This window comes from Megalopta genalis, chromosome 6 (genome assembly GCF_051020955.1).
Source record: "Megalopta genalis isolate 19385.01 chromosome 6, iyMegGena1_principal, whole genome shotgun sequence".
NCBI classification, from domain to species: Eukaryota; Metazoa; Arthropoda; class Insecta; order Hymenoptera; family Halictidae; genus Megalopta; species Megalopta genalis.
Genome location: NC_135018.1, coordinates 24,271,421 through 24,294,707, shown reverse-complemented (window position 1 = coordinate 24,294,707; position 23,287 = coordinate 24,271,421). Strand labels below are relative to the sequence as shown.

Sequence of the window (23,287 nt, the reverse complement as noted above, 5' to 3'; positions counted from 1 at the left end):
GACGTCTGAAATGACGATCGATCGACCGCATCGGCAACCCATCGTTAAAGATACATATATCCTTGTTAATGGTTTGAACAAGAGAAAGTAATTTATAATTCGACTTTATTTTAGTTGTATATTAATATAACTAACATAGAAATGTTTTAACAGTCAGAAACATATAATAAAATAATCAATTTTATAACATTTTGCGTTTATCTTGTTTACTTGCTTTGCATAGTTCATAGTATATGCATGTACAAACTTAAATAAAATATTTATTTCATACAACTATATATAATATCTTACTTTTACTTCTTGATATGGTTACCGTTTACAGTTCACCGAAATTTTCCTTATATCATATTTAATTTAAAATGTAGTTAAAAATGCCCGGATTTCAGTCGGAAAAGTCCGAGGTTTTCATGTTCACTGTTCTGGATTCACGATTTGATAGATGTCAACCCTAATTGCGACCGAAATCGGAAAGTTCTACAATCTAAAGAAAGAACTTTGATAATTGAATGCTTCCTTCAAGCAGTAAATATGAGTTTCACACTTCGCATTTTGTCGAAAAAAGAAAGACAAATGAATCTCATTTTGCATTAGTAGCTGATTTCTGTACGAATGACGTCGTATTTCTTTCCATTCAAGATCATTGTTGCTATCATTACTGTTCAAAACTGCGACTTCAAAATTGTTTACACATTTTGGTGCCCTACACAAAAGTTAAATAACGTTAAAATGCCAATGATAATGTTAATTTCAATGTTCCCATCATCCTCTATGCGTCATCTATGATTTTCTCTATGCTCGTTTCGGGTCCATCTTTCTAATCTCGTTGAAACTGCTTTCGACGCGTTGCACGTCAAAATCAAACGACAAAACAGCAATTTCAATACGCGTGTAGATTCATAGTCTACAGAACGCAGTAAGGGAAACCGGGTACGTCGCATACTTCCAGCGTCCGTTGGTTATCGTTCTACGCGCGGTATCGACGCGATTGATAATGAAAAAAGCGCCGAGCGACGAACGTCATCGACGACGAAGTTGTTTATTCGTTAAGAATTATTAGAGAATTATATCCGGTAAACGGTTGACACAGTTGATTGAGCCTCAACGATAATTGAATATCTGTTGAAGCTTCTACCAACTCGGACAAAGATCGTCTAGGATCGCCGTCGTCGTTTCACACATTCTCTTGTTACAGACGTTGAGGTATCGTTTCGTCGCTGAGACGAACATTAATTACGTTACTTGCGGTACTTACTGACGTCGCGTCGCTCAGAAAACAACTGTACCTACAAGGCAGCGCGCAGTATTGTAGAAGATTTAAGGACAAAATCAATAATTCCTACACAAAGTTGTTAAACTAAATTAAATAACTCGCTTTCGATCTAAAAACCTTAATACTTTTTTAAGGATCGTATGAAGATGATCGATGAACAAATGCATACAATTTATTAGACAAAAAGTTTAAATAATCTTAACTTTTTTGTTAACTAAAAAGTTTCGTCTCGCTTTCAGGGATCCTAACCGCCACCTAGCTGTAACCATAAAAAAGTTAACCGTGACAGGTTACAGTAACCCACAATAATCCATGGGAGAACGACTCCCAAGTCGACCAGAAAGCGGGTTAACCCGTTAAGAGCGGATAACATAACCCAATCTGTAACCCGGTTACTACAGAAAGGTTACAATAGCCGGTTATTAGATAGGTAAATATAATATTATCTAACCAGGTTCGGCTCTGTGTAACCCGTAAGAGCGGCTGTTATTAACCCGATCAATCCGTTCTTGAAGTCTGTTGCAGTTATGGAATAGAATTGCTGAATCTACTAATTTTTTTACTTTGATTAGATAAATGTTATCATCGAATTGTACTGGAATATTCTATAAATGTGCCGTCTATCGGCGTGCTGAAACATGTTACGTTCTACACTGCAACAATTTCCTTTTGTTTTGTTACTGTCGACAGTCTTGTCTTGTTTATTCACGCTGTATTCACGCTTTACGTTCTTCAGTGTAGTCCGATTGTGTTAATAGTTGATACGTTTAATAATTTCATTTTACCTATCTTTTTTGTTTTGTTATATGTATATGTAATACATGTACGTATTACATATATATGTTCTGTTCGTTCTAGTAATTCTCATTTAATGCGAATGAAGACAAATCTTCGCGTCTTGTCAATAGATGTAAAATAATATTAACAGTATGTTATTTTTAATTTGTCAAGTCGCACGTTTCATTTTTTTTTTTACGAAGACTAGCACATTAGACTTTATACACAAGAAAAGTAACACATTCCGATTTTTGTATCGAATAGTAACATTTTTTTTCTATGTAACTACGAAGACTAACATATTGTGATTTTCGCTGCCAAAACTAGCACGGATCATTTTTATTCGTGGAAAATAACTTTTTTTAAAAAGTGAATGCAATTATAGATAGATGTAAACAAATTTCCTAATGAATAATATTCTGATAAAATTCGATATATATATTCTCTTGGGATGCGTTAACCGGTCATAAGAGCGGGTTAACCGGGTTAACCAAACTTCGACGCATTGGTTAACCCGGTTACGCGGGTTACTTAACGAAAGTGAGAACAGAACCGAGTTCGGGTTAGGGTTAAGATCTCTGGTCAATTTTATTACTGTAATTTTGTTTTCATATAATTACCAAGCAACGTCTGTTTAAACGATACCCGTAAAAAATCGCGACGACCATATAGGAGAATAAAAAGAAAATAGTAACCTCTTTCTTAAAATAAAAATTTTTGTAAAATATGTTTACTCAAAAAATTGTTCTTGCGTTGAACCGCGAATTGAAATACCAACAACAAATTGGCACACTCCGCATAAACTATGGGTAGTTCTAAAATCTACATTTCACCGTTAATATTTCGCGCGATACAAGACCTTTTGGTCTTACATTTCGAATTTTGATTTTGGATTTTGGATTTTTGTTCTGTGAATCGAACACTGCGACGTGTGCGTTGAAATACGAGGCACGTGGCGATCGTTACAGCTTGTGCAAACTCTCGATCGGGCGGAACCGACTTCGTCTTCGACGGTTTAAAGTAAATTGTCGCTTCTGCTCGCGCTCCGTGTCGGCGCATTATCTCACGATGAGCCCCGCGTACGTGAACGTCAATGATAACACGTCGAACATGTGACGCCTAGGTTACACAACCGCGGCCGATCGTTGCTTTTCTCCCAACGAGATATGACAAAGGAAGATTTCTGAATGCATAATTAACGCGGAACTCCGCGCGAGACCGTTTTCTCGAGAAGCTGCCGCGCCGCGCCACGCCGCGCATCGCCTCGCCAGGCCTCATCGGCTAACGCTCGAATCACGAGGTGTTCTACGAAATATACGTTGCTGCGAAACGCCGTCCTCTCGGCTTCTATGACATCGCGGAGCTGTGTCATCTCGCAGGTGACATTATAATTTCAGCTTGTACGTCTTGGCACGTGTCGTTCCGAGTGACGCCGAGTTTCGAAGATGTAACCTTTGCACGAATCAACCTTGCACTTTTGCAAATCAGATTCGCCCTTTTACAAATCAAATTCACCTCGTGGATGACTCGAGACAAAATACCATTCTATTATGATTTTATTCGAAAGAAATAAAATATAGTGGCTTCAAAGATTTTCCGCGAATCTCTTTGGAGATTACTGCAGAAATTGAATGAAGATAATATGGAGGAAGTGTGGTTTGATTTTGGTCAATGCAAGCATTCATATAACCTAGGAAGTGTGTGATCTTGTTGATCGAAAAAAGAAACACTTTGCTATTTTCTTTTATTTATAACTTCGGAACAATGAATTTTTTATTGGATCTTAAAAATAAATCTCTTAATTGGTCTTAGTTTTAGTGTTTAGAGTAGAGTCTTCAATAAGAAAATATCTCTTTGACGGATTATAATTAACACTTTTATCTTATTCCCATATGCTTTTCACTTTTTTCAATTGCGAGCGGCTGAAATGTAAAAGAATTTTCTTGTGCGAAAAGTCCAAAAATTGTGAATACCATACAAAAATAAAGAAACGATAGTTATTTAAAACTAAATTGCGTTTCAAAAAACATCTTGTACTACGATTTCGTACGCAACGACGTCTACTTTTGGTATTAACTAATTAGACATTTGTTTATACACTTACCAACAAATTTTCATTTTGTCATTTTGCTCAGTAGCGAAGTTACGAAAAAAAAGGAAGGAAATCTGTATAATATTTCGACGGTCAAAAGTTTGAGACTGCACAACAAATATTTATTTAAAAAAATATATACACAGTATTTGTTTAAATTCAACACTTCGTCCAATATCCATTATTTTCATATCCAACTAAACAATGATTTTGACGTTTCAGAACCAAAATATTTAAGAACTATACTCATACTCGAATTTTTTACGCATATCGTCTTAAATTAATGTCCACTGTTTTCAAGTTGTCAGCGGTAACTAACTGCTGTAGCTTCTGCATTGTATCTGCATAACAACTGACGGACTGCGGTTACGAGATGGTGAAACGTTAGTGAAATGTTATCCGAAATAAACAAACCGAATAGAAGAACAAGATGCGTATAAGACGTTCATAAACAATTTTCAAATCATCGTCTTAAACTTTTGTCCGTTACTGTACATGGTGTCTTGTAGCATTGTTGCGGAGCGTAGATGTTCCGAGCGTTCCCAGTGAACCATCGGTTCCAGGTAGTAACAGAAGAAGGAAAGTCCGAATTGCAGCGTCTAACAAGTACATACACCGCGGGTCCGGTACTCAGGAAGTGTCCGCGTTTATAACCACAGGTCCCTTTACATTTCAACAGTACGTTCGGGTAGGCATGTCCAGGCCATCTGTTCCGTAAGCAGGCTTGGTTTTCCCAATTTTTCGGACGGTCTCAGGCGACATTACGGTTGAAAGTGGTATTGCTTTATACGCGGCAACGCTGAGCTAAAAATGGCGTACGGGAGAAACTAACGCCCGTAGCGCAAGGATGCAGGAAAACTGAAGAAAACGTACATTGGCGCGATTAGCCTCGAGTATCAAATCGCTCGTAGCGAAAGACCATTTAAGGCTTCGTACCATAAGCAATACCTCTCGGTGATGAAACTCTATCTGCAATCGCGGTAGACTGAAGCGATTAACGTATTAGAAGGTTTAACTCGATCGGTCAAACGGCTCGCAGCAAAAGGAGTTTCCTCCGGGCGATACGCTCGGCCCGTTGTTGTTTCGCCCCACTATGTTTCTCTCTCTCTCTCTCTCTCTCTCTCTCTCTCTCTCTCTTTTCCTCTCTTTTCCTCTCTTCCTCTCACCAACACAAACGAATTACTTGACCGCGACGCGAGTTCTCCTGTCGTCGTGTAATCGACGAAATTATAGCGCGTTTTCGTCACGCGGCGACTATCGGAGGTCGACGGTGCAGTCGACAATCGCGTTACACACAATTGAAGGAACGCGTCGCTCGTGTCACAGCCGTTTGAAAAATTATGCCCGATGCGAAACGCATTAAAACGCGTTTGAAAAGCTCGACCGATTTTACGGAATTTTCGTTCGTGTCGTCTACAAGAGAATTAATTTTCAAATTTGGTTTCTGATTTAAAGTTTATTATTAAATACTAGGACGTGCGGGACGCTTATCTTTTTCTTTTTACTTTATCTGAAACGGAAAATATATGCTCAAGCTGATGTTCAAACAATTGTGTTGGAGGATAATGTTAATAAGAGGAAAATTTACTTACTCGTTGAAAAACAAGCGTTTCTTCTTGCCACAATTATACGCATTCTAAGGAAGCAAGCGACATATTTCCCGGAAACAATGGGCAAATTTTTAAAATTGTGGTTACGAGGGTATTGTTGATCATCATCTATGATGATCTTTTGTTAATTTCGAGGAACAAGTGTTTGACAACATCGTATCGTTCCTGTTAATAATTTAGATCGTTTTAAAATAATGTGCTTTATTTAAAAATTATATCTTTCAATATTCTTAAGGTTTTACTACTTCCTATTTCGTATTATCACTTTTCTCATAAGTACGTAAGAATTCACAGTTTAGTAGTTATACCTCGTTTAATCGACGGTCTATTAATGAAATAATCATACAAATTTTAACAATCATTTAATAACAGGTGAAACAAAGTATCAGAGATACTATAATAAAACAATCGCCACTGTAGAGCACTTGCAAGTACATTACTAGATGTACAGATAATATTAAAAACAATCAGAATATTCATTTATTGTTACGAAATATGCATGTTTAAACATTTATAATATTTATATGTATTTATTATCAAATGCAGAGTGAAAAGAACTTATCAGCCCAAACGTATACAGTGTTACGGCCTTTCTTTCTGCATGGAGTCTGGTGTTTGTTATCGTAAGATAAGTTTCAGTTTTTTTCACAAACAACTCAGCAGTTTGAAAAAGTTCCAACCTTAGGATGAAATGTACACAAATACTATTTATTGATTTTTCGTTTTGAATGGAATTTAAACGGTTGCAGAGAGAGAGTCGAGGAATTCAATAACTTTTTGAGTTGTGGATTTTTATAAATTTTGCTATATCTCTTTACTTGCAGAGATTGTAAAGACGACATCTAACCGTAAATTATAATAATGTCAAAAATTTGGAAAATAATACTTTATTACAATGCAATCTAATATTATAATATGATACTTTATTGTGTCTGGCATAGTAATTATTGATTTTTAATTGTTCAGAACATAAAGATTACGTTATAAAAAAAATATCTCGTCTGTTAATTTCTATAATTGATGCTTTCGTTGAGCACTAGTTACTATACAGAATACGAATGATGTGAACAAATGTTTCAGACCGAAGTTATATGGTTTTGAGGGGGACAAATTTCGTTGTCATTTATTTGACCTTGTCCGTGACCTTGAAAACGCCTACAAGGTCAATTTTGAATTTTAAAATTAAAAAATGCAAAATAAAAATTGTCCGCACTGATTCCAAGACACAGATGTAACGTAAACAATTATTCTCCTCTTAATAAATTGAATAAGTTGAAAATAATACAACAGTATTATTACATCCTTCAAACACTTTTACCGTTTCGCGTTTGATCAACTTATTGCTGTCGCGAATACATAAAATCCGCAGGCTATTAATAACTGTCCCACTATTTCCGGGAAGAATGCATATTCCATTTTGTTACCTAAAACGGCATAGAATCACGACTGGAAGAAAATGTTCTTGAAAAAATATCAACATTTAACACTTACGGTTATGAGGAGAAAACTCGGACAGTAATTGTGTTTAATTAATCATTTTGCACTACAATTTATTTCACAGCTACGTCGATTAGCATTTGTTTGTTACTAATAAATTTCTACGCCGGACAGAAAATTTAGATTTATTATATATGGCAACCTTTATTTAAATGTTTAAATATTAATAATAGATGAACAAAATTCAATTTCGATTTAAAAGATGCGAATAACGTACATACTTAGTAGATCATTTTCAAAATCTTCATAACGAGTCTGACACGATATTATAGGGCAAAAGGCTAACGATTCAGTTTACGCGGGCGCGTACGGTCTTGCTACCGGATTTAAGATCGGCCGGTTACTTTGAGCAAGCAGTGAACGTCACCATTCGCAATAAAGTCAAATTACGATAATCCGCTGCGCACAATGTGCGACGAGCGAATCATCGTTCATCCATGTCTCCGATCGCGTAATCGCAGACACGATACGTCCTGCCGATCATTGCACGGCGAACAGAAGGGAGTCATTATTGAAGCCCGAGAAGCGAACGTTTCCCACCGATGGATGAATCGTAAACATGTAATGAGAGTTTTAGAGATCTTTGCTGCTTAGAATCGATAAATTATCGTCGATTTTTCGCTCAATGCTGGCCACGGTCTTGGTTAAGTAGACGCTGAGGCAGTTTGTACAGCTCATTGTTCGTCGCCTCTCGCATATCCTTCATAAAAATTTTTACAATGTACGCGTTGAACCGTTTTCAAAAACAGGTAAAGAAACATTTACCTAGGCAATAACGCTTGTACTTAAGGAGCGGAACAGGTAGGAAAGATCAGCATTACCGTTATACCTCGTCCAAAACATCAACAGCATCGATTTTCTTGATTACTACCTGGTTACTTTCCCTTTGCCGTCTGCCAGGAAAATTTCAAGAAAATGGACAGAATTCCTGACACCCCAAAAGATGGTTTCTAGAACTATCACATGGTTTGTAAAACTATCACTTTAATTACAAGAAAGCAAACCAAAATGTATTTACTGTTACTGAAGAATGCTTGTTTTACGTTCAATTTACTTATTTATTTGTTGTAATGAAGCAAAAACTTAGTAAAATGTTCGTAGAACATTCTACAGGATCTTAATTTTTCTTCTGTTACATGTAAGTTTTATGTGACTGGCAGTAGCATTTGTTTAGTATGGTTATATAATGGTAAATAGTTTACCATCAATTAAGTCACTGAAAAAGTTGCAGTAAAAAAAAATGTATTCATCAAAATATGTATTGTCAAATAATAATGAAAATGCTTGAATAACAAAAATTCAAATAAAGAGAAAATAAAAATGATGACTTTGAATTGTTAAATTCTGCTTCGGTTTTGTGTCGCCTCGGAAAATCTCAAGGACACACCGGCACAACAGAAGACACGATGCTTCAGAAATTTTCGTTTCTCGTCGTCGAGTTCATAAATGATGGTGTTGCACAGCCCCCGAAGATAAGCGCGAGTATTATTTTAATTAATGGCTCGCGTTTGCTATTGTTTAATAAGTTGTGGTGACGCCACTGGATAACTCGTGGTGCAGTCGTGAGAGCCTGTGCGTGCGCTTCTAAGTGCGGTAGAGAAAGATAGAGGGGAGGAAAAAGAAAGGGCGATTTTAACGGAAGGGAGACGATGAACAATCCTGCTGGAGGAGCAACCGAGATAGAATGTAACGACTCCCAGGCACGGATTTAGGCGTGGGATGGTGGAGTGGTGTAAGGATGAGGGCCCTTTCGCTCTCGATGCACGACAAAGTACTACAGTTCTCCGTTTGGCACCACGCTGCAGAACACGCCAGTAATTTTTATGCACGATTATAATGAAACCCTTCTACGTTATGCGTTGAAAATCATTTTTAACGTCTGAATTAATTTTTAAACAGTGACACGGTTCCCGAGGCTAACGTGCTCTAAATTTTATAACCGAACTTTTATGAACAATTTTTAATATATGCTTTCCTGATTGTCTTTAAAAAATTTGGTTGGGTTATATCTGCTATTTTTCTCTGCATTAAAACAATACTGACCGGGCTATTTGTGCGAAAACTTTTGCGTGTTGCCGGCATATTTTAAGGTTGTTGCGACACTTTACAAAAATGGATATAACTAGTAGACAGTTAAATTAAATTATAAGATATACTGCTTCATTCAAATTAGATTTTATCTCAATTCGATTACACAAATAAATCTTATGATTGGATTTTTTAATTTAAATTGCATTTCACGAGAAATCAAGAAAATGAGTATCTTTAGTCATTCGACATTTCACGAGTAGTTAAAAAAATGACTATTTTTAGTCGTCCGGACGGTAATGAGTTAACGTATCATTGGATATTGTTTGTTTTAAAATTAAAGTGGTTTTGGTGGTTTAGAAATTGTACGATCCTACGGAATAATGCACACGAAAGTAAGTAAAATTGTGTTTCCAGCAAGATTGCCGAAGGAAATTAATGATCGCTTTGCACACCTTACACGCGATTTATTAAGATCATGTAAATTTGAGGTTTCGGTAATACGTTCACTGCCCCGAAATACTTAAACTTTCCCCTACGCCCTGTGAACTCAAGCTAACACCCTTCCCGCGTTTATTTTCCAGACGGTTGGGGTAAGCTTCATGATGCATAATGGAGTTGCCCGATTGATATCCAAGCAACCGTTCAAAAATTCTACAATCTCCAATACAATGCCAGTTTAAGCTGTGAGCATAGCGGTCACATACAGTAGTAATAAAGAACTGAAAGAAGACCATTAGCACCGCAATTAAGATCAATCATTTTTTTTTTTTTTTTTTTGTCATACATGTATAACTAGACCATACGCTTCAGAGTTCTGAGAAAATATATTTCTATTGTCCTTTCAAGATGTAATTCAATTTCAGCCTTCATATTAATTATATGCCGAACGAAATAACCAAATTAAAGCTTGCATAAAGTTGAACTAATCTGTGAGCCAGTCCCCGATATAACAAGAACGCACTGTATTTCGTTATACATTTATGAGCACCGATCCGACTGTGTAACGTCCGACAAGGCAACGCTGCGACCGATCTTTCCAGGCTAGCGCAGGAGAGACACCCAAGACGATCGTGATTGTCTGAAACATACACAGACGTATCATTCTAAACATCCGTGACACGTAACGAGGACTCGAAGAGCAACTTCGTATTCATCGGCAGCCAAATACAGAAATAACGCGTGAACTTAGCTCTGTACCCATGTACAGATACACGTTTGTGCGTTTGTACATGAGACGCACACACGTACAGGACAACTTAACGTGAAATCCCGTTTCAACATTCCCAATCTACGTCCGAAACCGTTGAAAAACACTTTGAAATGAATTAACGGAACGTGCATGTGCACGAATATGAATAATGAACTTCTAAATTCTTTAGATGATCGAATAAACCTCGATAGATTCGAAGCTTATCGACGTGCGGAAAAAAATTGGGGCAGAAATCAATGAAACCGAATACAAAGAGTCGTCTGTGAAAAACTAATGGCTTTCTAAACGTACCGTCATTTATTATTAATGAAAATTTCGAAATTTCCTTAACTGTTCTATACATCTAATCATACGTTGACCTATTTTCCGTGATGTCAATCTAACTTTAGGTAAACGAATCCATTCAAACCTTTATTTATCATTTTTTCTTTAAATATTTTTAGACGTATTTCCTCAACTTAAATAGCTAGTAATTTCAGTTGGATATTAAAAGATGACGCAATCAATCGACGATTTGTAAGAATTTGTCAAAATGGAAGTAACGGCCACAGTTGGTAGTAAGCTTACATTCCTAAGCGACTATAAACGAAAAACGCGATAGAAATAGTCGCAGACACGAGTCGAAACATAAATTTCAACGGGAGCAAGTTTAAGGAATGATCTGTAAAGGTTCTCCACAAATTGTCTACATAATTTCCATTTGCTCGGCTAATCGATCTTGTTTGTAACAAGATCGCGTTAAACATCCCGTTCGAGGCGATCGGCTATACAGCACGGAGGAGTATGTGCCACACGATATACCACTATCGACAGAGAGGCACGCATACCGTTGGTACATACATAAGTTCCGGGCGGCGCACGTAGAAATGCCACATGCACCTTGGATTCGAAGGGGTCTGCGTGCGTCCCGGTAGCGACAACAACAGCGCGGGAGCAGCCGAGAACGGAAGACGGAGGACGCCATTGTGTAGAAAGAGAAGGCAGTCCAGTTGCTGGCAGAAAGGAAGAACGGAGAAAAAGAGGAGCGAAAAAGGAGAGCGACGAGGAGGAAGAGAGTAAGGGAGAAAGAGAAACGTACAGACGTGCTCGTTTCTCGGATCGAGCAGTATGCACGAGGACGAGAGAAGAGGACGCTAGCGGTGTTACAGGGGGACCTTTTCCCTCTATCGCGTGGCTCCACCCACACGCCGCCGTCGAGGCGCACAATCTGGCAACAGTGGCTCGCTATAACCGATATTGTGGCCGTGGATTGAATGGAGGGGAACTAGCTCAGGTCAAACCTCCCCACCGGCACGACAACCCCTCGGTCGGAGGAGCGACCCCTCGCCACTGTTCGCTCTCCGTCGTTTCTCACCCCACCCAACCCCTGCACGTCCTTCTCGGTCTCTATCCATCTGCCACCTTCCTTCCTCTTCTTACCCCCACCCGGTCAAACCGCATCCTCTCCCCTCTCCCCTGCGGCATCTCCTCTATCGGTTGTCGCTCGTAGAGTCGCCTGTGTATCCCCACCATCGTCCTATCCGACAGACTCCGGTCTGCGTCTCTGTGGAGTGGCACACGCGTGTGCCGCAGTGTTCGTGCGTCTGTGCGTTGGGTGCGAGTGTCGCGGTCCTGCTAGATGGCGTTCATGTGCGCCTGCGCTTGTATACGTACGCGCGTGTAACTTACTCCCACCGCGTTCCTCCGACCAACCTATCACTACACAGTCTTCCGTTGGTGTCGTGTTCGCTGCCTCGATACCAACACATGCACTCTGTCAATCCGCGTTACTACTAATACTACGATATCAGCATACCCGTTGCTCTTGCTTCCACTACATCGACACGGTCCACCACCACCACCAGCGCACGCTTTCGTGTGGTGATACACGATCGTGACGACGAATCGACGGACAGGGACACACGCCGTAGGTACACCAAGCGTATACACACAACGGACGATAGAGAGCGCGCGAAATGAGTGAGAGGGAGACAGGACTAGCCGAGGGAGAGAGACAAGAACGGAGAAAGAGGGAGCAAGGAAGACCGATGTTGGCCCCAACAGCCTCTCACTAGACAGTATTACTTTCAACCGTTTAGCGGGGCCAATGCTACCCGGCGCGGAGTAGTCAGTCAGCCGAGCAGTCAGAGTCAGCCGTCCGCGAATACTGAGAGGACGCTCTTGCTCCGTTCACGAGTATCGTCGACGACGACCATCCACGCGACGATCCTCAAATGTTTTCGTGATGGTTCTCGTGAATTCTGTTGCTGCTCCTTCCGTCATCGTTCTCATTATCCGTTGTTGTTAATGTCGTCATCGTTTATACACGAAGTTTGTCGTACACCGATAACACGTCTGTGACAAACTGAGACGCGCGTAATAGCACGACCATTGGATACGTAATTCAAGTTTTCCTTTGCGAAGTGTGTGAAAGAAAAATTTTAGAGGGATAAAGAGGTCGGGAGAGAATTGGAGAAAAGGGAGAAAAAAAACAGCGTGCGACGAAAAGAAAGAAATAAGAAGAATCAAATTATGCGTACGATATACTATAGGTTTTGTGTTATTGGTTTTTGACATTCGTTTAGCCAGTTACGATCATTCCCATTGAGAACAGTTGAAGATACGTTAGCATTCGATAAAGTTGTTGCTGTCGCAAGGACACAACACCGGTGTCCGCCACGAGCAAAGGAGTTCTACCCTCTCTCACGGCGCATCCGAGTCGCACGCGCGTGCAACACTCTCCGGTGGGTTCCACACGTTCAGTCGAGCCCGTGGAGCGTTCTCACTCGTTTTGTCGTTGTTATGACGAGGTGATGAATAGACGAAGGCGTTGCAGTGCTAAGCAGCGTGGTGTTCGTGCTCGTCGTCGTGACGGACGATGACGATTAACGTAGACAGATTCCGTGGACGCGGGGAAGTGTGCTCGTTAGTAGTGTGATTCTAGTGTTTTCTTTTATCAATTCTATTGCGTTTGCACGAGGAGGATTGGATTATACCGTGGACGAGGTGTATCTATCGAGGATAATGAGCTTTCGTGTCGTCCTTTAGGTAAGTGGAAGTGTGTTTAAAAAATAATCGAATTTACACAAGTGGTTATCGAAAACTCGTTGCATTAATGAGTGTCACGTTGCTTTCAAACCTACCGACGACGATGTTTTTGAAAATATTTCGATCTCTACGTTTTGTGATTGATATTCTTCGATTAATCGAATCAAGCTATGATAATTGTACAACGATAAAGGAACGAGTGAAATGTTTTATTGGATCGTGAAAACGGTGTTTATCAAGTCATCCTTTCGAATATGATCGTTAGAGCGAGTATTGGGTACAAAAGAGACTGCATAAGAAATATTCGAAATCTGTGAGATGTGTTGGAAGTAAAGGAACGGTATGGTTCTCGATTTCTCGACTCACCACTTGCTCGTTATATTACGTTGCGGTAGTAGATATTCTAACCGGTAAGGCGCTTTCACAACGGGTGATTGTTCTAAAGATGTGTCACTCCGTCTTGCTCGTTTCTCGATCCGATCCCGGTTAACCGTGAGAGAAAGAGAACCAAGACGGAGAGAGGGAAGACTCGCATAGACGGAGACACGAAAACAAGCAGAAAGTCACGTCCACTGTAATCTTCGATCGCCTGTAGGGTCGCAGGACGACGTGTTATGTTCGACGTATTAACACCTCTATGTGCAATAACTAAAAGTCTTTTAAATATCTACGAACCAATGATAAAAATACATTCATATTTTGCTATCACAAATCAGGAATACATATGTCACACCTAGCCTGTTTATGCGCATACTGTCGATAGGAAATGGAAAACCGAGAAAATATATTGTTAAATCGTGAATTCTTTAAAGCATTCGTATACTCTTATCGGCATGTAACAAGTTTCCGAGCTCACTAAGCTGGCAATAATGTAATGTATAACTTTGATGATTTTTTCCGAATAGAACTTTAGAGGAAATTGTTTTTCGAGCTTAATCGTTGAATATTCAGTTGCATAGCGTGTGGCGTTTCGGAACTAACGCCTTAACCTGAAAATTAAGAAAATTGTATCGATTAATCGCGTAGCTTTCAAAGGAGCGATTTAACAATCGGGTAAGCGGATATCTTTCTTTCGGTCGTGATATCTCGTTTGGCGTGACGATAATCGGTATGACATTGTCACTGACGTTGTTATCAGGCGGCACGAAAATATAAAGACGAGACAAGGTTAGCGGTAGAGCGGCGGGCAATCCGGATGAATTTGAATCGAATCGCGCCACCATCACGTATTACGATGTGCATATACGTTGTCTCTGGCGTACGCTAAGATAATCTTGGCAATTTTAAACGTGCAATAGGCACCGCCGTGCTCGAGGTATCTAATCGTTTATCGCGAACAGTCGTACACCAAGTCACTGTACTATCAGAGATAGTTTTCCAAACTGAGTTTTCCTATACTGCTCGAACACTAGGCCGAAAGCATTTCTTCCGTCCTATAGATAGGCGTTTGAAGGAACCGAAAAACTATGTCAGGATGCCTTGACATTTATCCGAAACTGCAGCCTTGCGGCGCCCCGCTCTGCTGGCTGTAGAAACAATATTATTTCTGCAACATTTTTACTGACTTCAATTCTTTTTCACTTCTGTATTTCGTTATATTAAGAAATTTTAGTTTCATTCAAATATTTTTCTTTTCTTCAGTGACCCATATTGCTTGCGAATCAAGGTTGTTGCTGGTGCTGTGAAAATTCATGTATTCGATTGTTGGAACAGTTCGAATCAATTTAGGTAGAAATGTATTGTACCTTCTTGAAATTTTATCAAATGTTTTGACCTGTTCGAAAATTATCAAAAGCTGTCTAGAAGCAATTTTAATCATTTGCTGGTACTTTTTACAAATTTGTTCCATAAACTGGAAGTTATGTTATATATATATAAATTCTTACCGAACGACGAAAAATTCATAATTCATTTAAGAATTCCAAACATATGATATCAAACATTTAAACGAATTTAGTACAATTGGAACATCGATTATCTAATTGTCGAAATTTGACTTGCAGTATCGATTATTTCATTATCAGCGACATTTTCACGAAATTAAAAACTTGTTAGAGTTTCGTAACATTATCGATTGCAGATATATTATTTTTGGAATTGGAGTTGTACGTGATTGAACCTATTGCATCGATAGCCAATATTACCCCCGTCGCATATCTAACCCGTGTCCAACGCTACTTCTATGAACTCTGTCGAGCTTTCACCTAACGCCATCGAAACAGAAACACTGTTTCGAGCACGCTCTCTCGTGGGAAGGGTGTGGGAAGGAAGTAGGGGCATTTGTCGAATGTGCTCACCGTACACAACGCAGTCGATTTCTGGCCATATGCACGCGCGGTTCGCGTTATTGCGTCTCCGCGCGGCGAGTAAATCGGTTTCGTTGAAAGCCTTCTAATCTCGATACAGGCACCCGTCTCTTTCGCGGTGGCACAATATCAGAAATAGGTTTGTTAAAATAAGCGTACACTCGATGGCGCATACCGTGCTTCCCAGGGACGTATTACCTCTGGGGGAATCACCCGGTGGATCGCTGGTGGGGATGCACCAGGGAGAGTCATGCTGCTGCGCACACTTTGCCCTTATCCACAAATAAATGAGGTCGACTTGCCGATTCATATACCTCTGGTACTTTAACGTGTACTATTTGCCGACGACTAGTGGCATTCTTCGAACTTCTACTTCTTCTCCTTCTCTCTTCTTTTTCTTTCAAATTTTTTCTTACAGAATTTAATCTTAAGTACAATTATCGAGTAAAGTATAAAATGAGTGCCGTAGTTTTCGAACATTGCACGGCTATCGAAATTTTTACGAATGCTCGAGAGGTTTTTGGACAGGCCACACACACCGGTATTTACCAAATTGGCAAATATCAACGAGTCAGAAATAATATCGTCATCTTTGATTGCGCACTCGTGCTTGTGGAGCGAGGGTATTCGTTTGTCAAGGACGACGAAGAGACGCCTCAGAACTGACAAAGAATTATGTCAGACGTAGTGACACGTTATAAATTCACCTTGGAGCGTTGGCACGTAGAAAAATTTTACTCCTCTCTCTCTCTCTTGCTGCCATTTTGGGAAATGAAAATCTTAACGACACACTATTAGGAATAAACACTTTACTTCACACATCTTTTATTTCTTAGGTTCAATGTGCTATTGACGAATCATTTATTTTTTAATATAATTTTTATATACTGACAATTCGGAACACATTTGTCGGCCGATGTTTTCGTTGTCGAATGGAGATGCAAGGAAACAAAACGTTGAGCGTTTTACGAACGCTTGGAAACCGAGACCGATGAAATCAGCGAGCAAGCAAGAAAACTTTCGTGGAGAAGCGAGAACTACGCGATTCTCTATTCTCCGAAGACGACCGTACATATTGCTTGCGCAAAACGATTGGTTTACACGCGACGGAATCCACTGGATTATGAAACGTTTGTTTTGCCGGCGTGAAGCGGTCGCTCGTGACGCTCGCGGTCCGGCGACAATGGAGCAGCCTTCGGACATTATATTCCTGCACGCGTGCTCAAGGTGAAGCGTAATTAAATTTTCATAATTGTTCGTTGCATAATGAGGTCTCGGAACCGTGTGTCTCTTCGGTCGGCGCACGAATCAAAGCGGCAATTTTAAACTGATCACGCCGACCGCTGAAAATGAAAAACTTCTTCGGAAACATTTTGCGTCTAATTGTAATCTGATGTCAGGGGATTTGTTATTTTGGGGGTTTGACATACTGTGAATAGCCAAACATGTTAGCTGGTTTTTTTTATAAAAATTACGAAAAATTAAAAGTGAGATTACCATGAGATTTCATTATTTGTTGTAAAAACTCTCATACTTTTAGTACATTATTTCCAAGAAAGATTGTTCAACTTGTAAAATTTTAGATAATATTCCAATGATACTTGCTTTTACGGCCAGTGGTTTTCTAGAAAAAGAACACCGTGTTGTTGTGCACCATTAATGCAACCAAGTAGAAATGTCACAAAATCCCTACGTTGGCGTAATATGTACATATATAAGTGCGCTAGTATACCACGCAGGTGGGTGTGATCCATATTATTCGTGTTGGTGTATATGAGCCTGTACGTGACGTCAGCGTAGAAATCTTTTGGAAACCGTGAACAACTTCCGAGTGTTATGTGTAGCAGAATACACGGCGATCGAAAATACTACACTTTGTAAAATTGGCATAAAACATTTTTTTTTTTTAAGGAAAACTATATTGATTAAATTGATAAGAGTTGTGAATAATTGTGGAGAGCACGACACAGTATGGTACGTTTCGTTTCTTTATCTATCAGTCATGTTGCATGCGGAGGGGATGATCTAACGCGCATGTATACACTCTATCGCCTAAAGCGCCAACCATCTAACTTTGTTCGGTTTACTTATGTCAAACGCCAAGTCAAGAACGTCGATATTTCTAACTATGTATACATAGATTACGCTAACCCACACATCCGTAGTCCCCTTTAGCAAAATTAAGCTTGGTATCTGATTGAGTCGTGTTTTGCGAGTTAGACACTTTTACATTATTTTAAATGCGAGTTTTAAACCTTGAGCATATTTTGACCAAACTTTACAGTCTCTATGTGTTGATTGTGAGTAAATTGTGTTAAGTTTGAAAATTTTCATTACCGGATATGATGAATTATTGAAAGTACGCAGATGCACAGATAGAGACTTGTAGAATCCGAATCGGTCCAATTGTATGCGAGATGCGTTAATTAGAATAATAGTGCTCGACAGATCAACACATTAACCACTTAATCCACGAAGGTAGTAAACTATTAACTGTCATTCACGTTGCATACATTAGTCGACCTGTCCTGCGCGCCATGAATATACATGAATGCTGCGTCCAAATCGCGACTGCTGTAAGAAATCTAACATGGAACAGTTCCTTCATGGTTCGGTGATAACCGTAGACACATTGTATATCGAGTTTCCGCTGGAAAGATTAATCGTCACCGTGACGATAAAGCTTCCGTGATTTATTTCAGTGTTTAAAGATACGTTAATGCGTTAATTCTTTACAGTTCACTGGTATGCACGCGGTGGTATGTGAATAGCATCGAGAGAGTTATAACTAGACTGCGGTTCTTTATGCAGAATAAATATTGTCTGGATCAATTACTTGTTATTTCTATGAAGTAATATAAAGAGCAGTCATCCTTGGTGCTTTCTACTTCTAATGTTAAATATATTCGGTGTAAAAAAAGTGTTTCTGTTCCAGAAACCGTCATTTCTGGTAATACACAATTGGATCTTTAAGGTTAACTGTTTACACTCGAAGCTATTTTAACTTCAGCTTGTAACCCACGGGACCATAAGAGGTTAAGTTGATTGGTTAATAAAATAAATAGAATTATGAACGGGCCGCGCTGATTGGCCGGAAGCGATTGTACGCAACAAGGTCGTGGCTCACCTTATTCAGGAAGACAGGGTAGTATCAGCTGTCACAACTTTAGTTCGTTTATTCTCGCGTACCATCAGCTGTCATTGACAGCGTGCGCTGTAGTCGAAGCTCCTCGGGCGCATGCGTCTGCGCATTATTCGCTCGAGGCACGCGCGGGAACGAACGTCCCGCGTATAGTTCGAATTTACAGAGGAACGTCGATAAAAACTTCTTCTGGCAAAGATAACGGTTTTTATCAGACAAAAATTCGATAACGATCGGTACATTAAGCGTCGTTACTCCTTTGTTAATATCAATGTCTAAAATTAAATGTTTCCGTCATACGAAAACATTCGACAAAGAACCAGTAATACTAAGAAAAGCAAGGTTCCGAGAATATTTATTAGAGCTCAAGAACCCCCTGGTCAAGACGTCTGTCTTCCCTTCGTGGGATGCGTATCTTTATTTAACATGTCAGTAATTAATCACATTTCTTGCCCGTCGCGAGGATATAATTATCCTACCGCTTTTATGTGGAAGAAAGCTTCGGAAAGCGGGAGACTTTGTAATCCAGAATAATTAATGCAAAGAGTAGGTGGATATATAGTGTCGCTCCTGATATATATTTAAACGGCCGTTTCCGCGCACGTGCGAACATGCCCGCGATTATTTGAAATTAACGAGCGTGCCGCTGTAATGGAGAACGTGTGAAACACGTAAGATCGTATCAAACGACACAAGCGCCGCCAGTAAATATACTGTTTGATCAGACGCAGCCATCTTCTGCGTGTTGTTTTTTTTATTTTTTTAAATGTAAACTATGACTAATTCATTGTTTACGAAAATAGACAAGAGTCGACATATGTATAAAATAGAAAGTAGAAAAAAGTCGTCGTAATTTATGACGGCCATTACTGGAGGTCTTCTTTGAACATTACTGTGAAAAATATTTCTAGACAGTCTCACTCGTTGATGGCTTCCCATTTAACCCTGACATACTTCAAGTTACCGGGCACGCCGGTATATAAATTGTATCGAAGTTTTCCACAAGATCCGCGACAATTCGCTCCGGCTAAGTCGACAGAAAAGCCATTGCCGTGTTTCAGTGTTTCGAGTTAACTTATAGACGGGTGCATATTCTCTTCGCTTCCTTGTTTCCAAGCCCATAAGCGTGCGCGCTTACCGCTATACACGCACGCGTCGATCTATAAATGAACACCGAGGAAAGTATGTCTTTCTAGTCGTACATACATTACAGTTTGCAACAATTGTCTCGATTTCTCCGGTAATAAGGTGATTTCCAGCGTTCCTTTCTAATTCCCAATAAATTGCTTCCTCGTTGAACCTCGAGCATTGTTTCGATTAAATAGCTCGCACACATTAATCCTCGTCAGCCTTCCAATAATGCTGACCAACACCCATTCTGCGTTCCAGTGTCCACCCGTAAGTGGTTCCCGTAGATTTCGATCACAGCCGAAAATGTTAAATATTTCAATTTGAAAAACACTTAGCGCTTTTCAATGATAATTTGCTGTCGTTTCTTTGGTCACGGATTTGACAAATTACACTCGAGCTTTATCGTGCGCATAGTTTGTTATTACAAAAGGGGAGCGCCAGGCGATTCAACGACACGCTTTTATCATCGAAGCGTTTGTTATACAAATGAATAAAGAGAAATTGAACTTGAGGTAACGCCCAAAGAAAGAATTACATTTCCTTCATTGGCGGTGAATGTCGTAAGGCCGAGGATGACAGCTCGGACTGAGCTTCGAGATCAAAGAACTCGGCAAGTTAAACTTTAAAAGTCGGCTTCGATTGATGTCTTTAGTGCCCGGAGCTTGGGTTGAACTCGACGCACGGTGACTTTGTTGCCGCCTTTACATCTGATTACTTTCTCTAAATCCTACAATTTGCCGCCAAGTGATATCGATTAACTAAGCACACAGCGTTCGATTTTCTAATTTATTTCTCGAATTAGTTTAAAAGAAAGTTGGAACACTTTTCTGCTTTGTGGCGAGCCGGGCACGATCGGAAACGATCATTCGCTGTATAGTGTGTGTACATATGTAAGTGTGTATGCATGTATGTATGTATGTATGTATGGTTTTCTAACGTGTTTTCTACGCAAGATCGTCGCTGGTTCGTGGCTTTCGCGAGCGCGTTACGTACTTTGTCGTACTTTTACGTGGGAGAGAGCCAACAACAACGAATTGTTGTCGTCCGGCGTTCCCTTTATCTCGTCGCGTTGAATATGTTGCTGTAACAACACGCTGCACCGGATCGGATGATATTTATGTAACGGTCAAAGGGGTTAAGTGTTCTGGGAAAGTTTCCAGAGCAATGATTGGCCAGCGGCTTCCGTGATTTCGTCATCCGCCAATCAACGCCCTGAAACAACTTTCTCCGAATCCTTGACGGGACGAGCCTTCGTTCGCGTGCACACGCTCGCCTTTTATTTGCAGAAATGCATCCTCCAGGAGATTTATTGCACGTCAAAAAGCTGTGTGACGTAAGACGCGTAACAATTCGCCGATACAAAGGCCGATTTCGACATTGAAACCCGCGAAGTTATGCGCGTAAGGCCTGCAAATAGTCTGACAGTGTTCGACATGCAGACGTAAGCACTATTTGTCGAGGAATTTCGTTCGAAAACTAAACACGGGAATTTATAGCTGTTTCAAATCAAAGCATTGAACACACTATATACAACGGAGATATAATTCATAAATGCAATTTATTGGTATTTTTTATAGTGTGTTTGATTAGAATAATCGTTACACAAATGAAAGACTTGCCACAATTTTGATCGATCGGTATGTTATGGTATACCATATGCGATCAAGTTTTGTAAAATATTTTGAACCGAATTAATTTGTGCGTTACTATAATAATTCTCAGTAAAAATAATAAAAATTATTTATATAGTTGAAAAATCTGTGTGTGTTCAAAATATTTCCTAACGGATAAAAAGCCTATGGTTTACATTCGTATTTACATACATCGTAGAACAAAACATGAATATAGCGGATATTACGCGACCTCTGAATCACTAATAAATTGCTTCCGCCATATTTCAAGATATTCGGAAGTACGCGTGATGTAACTTACAGAAATAAGTTGTCCTCGTGAGGCTAGTTTTAATTTGTGTAAATTTCCTTGTATTTTGTGGAATGCGAAACGAGATTTATCTCATCGAACCATTGTTGTGAGAAATGAAAATTTGCATGGTGAAAGTAAAATAATTTTTTGGAAAATTAAATTCTGTGGGAGCTGTAGATAAGTGGACACTAGTTCGATAAAAGTACAATTTTTACTTATTAGTAACTCGACGTTTTCGCACCACACCTTAGTTGACACAAAAGATAAAGCCGTTTCTTTGGCGTTAAGGACATCACGTCCAAAAATTGTGAACGTGTCAACATAGATTTCGTAATCGTCTCGCAAGTTGCAGTACCAAGGACCACCTTCTCCCTCCACTTGGCTTGTTAAAGAATTCATCTGACAAATAATTTACTTGTTATTAGAGTTACATTTTAAGAATGTTTTTACACCGCGATTTGAAAAGTCGCGAACGTTTAAATTATGTGAAATCTCCTATGTACTATAAAATACATGTATTTATTATAAAAGTAATAATACGAAATTCTCAAATGCGACTTGTATACCTCGTGCAACTGTAACGTGACACCAATCGCCGAGGTTTGTTACAAAACTGTTTTGCGACGTTACACATTTATGCACAGTCATATATATTATAGGTCATAATTATTAAATCGTCATACTATTGTTCCAGAATTGGACTGTGATTCTTATGTAATGACAATGCGAGGCATGTATCGTCTAGTTACATAATTTGTTTGCTCTTGTCCCGCATTCCTTGTAAATATTTCTAACTGGCGATCGGTTTACCATAAACGATCATTCTAAAAAGAAAATAATGAGCAACGTTAAAAACAATATCAAAAGTGGCGGAAGGACCTGTGAAAGACACTGTTTATTTAAAATACAATTTCGAACTTAATAATGTTCACACTTTCTCCCACTGTTATAAATCGACGTATAATATTACTATACTGTCATGTAACTGAAAAATACCTAAGGCTATTCCGCTACTGTGGAGCAAAGATTTCTCTTCTGCTTACGTTTACGGTTATTATCGGGCTGCCACTGTGGGGCGAGCGTTCTTTGTGCAACCTTCCTCATTCACATAGAACCGGAAAGAAGTTGTCTAAAGCTCGAGAAGTTCTGCAGTGGAATTTTTAAATTTTCGCCTTCTTCTCTGTGTCAGCCAACCGGCGGCAGATGTTATTTCCGTTTATGTACACACAAATGACATACGGCGCACGTGTTCCCTATGATCCTCGATATAC

At 39.5% G+C, this 23,287-nt stretch overlaps 1 protein-coding gene and 2 long non-coding RNA genes across 3 annotated transcripts in view; 1 reads left to right on the top strand and 2 right to left on the bottom strand.

Annotated features, from left to right (window-relative positions):
- Positions 1 to 4,239: 4,239 nt before the first annotated feature.
- LOC143259643 (uncharacterized) lies at positions 4,240 to 5,840 on the bottom strand. The gene is made up of 2 exons (XR_013033661.1): positions 5,076 to 5,840; positions 4,240 to 4,997 (listed from the first exon to the last, which is right to left on the bottom strand). It is a non-coding gene; the product is annotated as an uncharacterized LOC143259643 (long non-coding RNA).
- A 4,242-nt stretch (positions 5,841 to 10,082) lies between these two features.
- Positions 10,083 to 18,984, bottom strand: LOC117222266 (uncharacterized). The gene is made up of 3 exons (XR_004490647.2): positions 15,812 to 18,984; positions 13,881 to 14,503; positions 10,083 to 10,355 (listed from the first exon to the last, which is right to left on the bottom strand). It is a non-coding gene; the product is annotated as an uncharacterized LOC117222266 (long non-coding RNA).
- tna (Zinc finger MIZ domain-containing protein tonalli) overlaps positions 12,051 to 23,287 on the top strand; it is a 28,732-nt gene continuing 17,495 nt past the window's right edge. The window contains exon 1 of the mRNA XM_033473885.2: positions 12,051 to 13,514. The gene's annotated coding sequence lies outside the window, so the exon portion shown is untranslated. The remainder of the gene's footprint in view (positions 13,515 to 23,287) is intronic.